Raw genomic sequence first — 1,113 nt, forward strand, 5'->3', positions numbered from 1 at the left:
TGCATGGGTATAAAAGGAGCATCTAAATAAGGCCTATCTTTTGTGAGTGAGGATGGGTCGAGGCCTGCAGCTTTGCTAAATGGTGCATCAGCAGGTTAAGAATAATGTTCTTCAACAAGCACGTATGCTTTTTTAGGTATTTCACCCTCTGTGGTGCAGAACATCATCAAAATATTCAGATTATCCACAGAAGACATAAAGGGCAAGGCTGAAAACCAATTTTGAGTGCCCTTGACCTTCAACCCATCAGACAGCACTGCATTTAAAAACTCAAATACTTCTGCAATATGCTGATGTGTAGCATTCTTCTCTGCACTAATGCTAATAAAGTGAAATGTGCTTGAGTCCTTCCAACTTATTTTTGGAAGCAATGGACATCATGTACTCTGGGCCAAACAGGAAAATGCAATGTTACAAATTGTTACCAACGCAACGTTGATTCAGAAGTCAGCATATGTCATGGCTTGGAGATGTGTAAGTGGGTAACATGCATATCTGTGAAGGCACGATTAATGCTGATGGGTACATATTCCTTTTAAAGCAACATGTGCTGCCTTCTAGATGACATCTTTTTCAGAAACTCTGCTTGTTTCAGCAAGACAATACCACACCATATTCTACATGTGTTCATACAACTTGCTTTCATAGTAAGAGTGCAGGTGTTAGACGGACCTGCCTGCAGTCCAGACCCATCTCCCAATGAAACCTGTGGCACATTATGAAGTGCAATATATGATAACAAAGACCCTTGACTGTTGGGCAGCTAAAGAGTAACATCAAGCAGAATGGGAAAAAAATCCACTTCCACAACTACAACAATTGGTGTGCTCAGTTCAGAAACAGTTACTGAAGATTCTTCAAAGGAAAGATAATGTAACACAGAGGTAAACATGTACCAGTCCCAACATTTTTGGAACATGTTACAGGCATTAAATTTAGAATGAGTGCATGTATGCAAAGGTTAAGTCAAACAGCTGCTTATAACAGTTAATACTGCAGAATTATTTAATAGCTCAAAAACTTACTCAGAAGATGGATTTTTAGAGTGTCACTAAAACGTGTGTGCATGATCAGTGGAATTCATGATACCCTCGATTGTTGTGAAGATAAAAA

Source organism: Pygocentrus nattereri, chromosome 11 (assembly GCF_015220715.1).
Source record: "Pygocentrus nattereri isolate fPygNat1 chromosome 11, fPygNat1.pri, whole genome shotgun sequence".
NCBI classification, from domain to species: domain Eukaryota; kingdom Metazoa; phylum Chordata; class Actinopteri; order Characiformes; family Serrasalmidae; genus Pygocentrus; species Pygocentrus nattereri.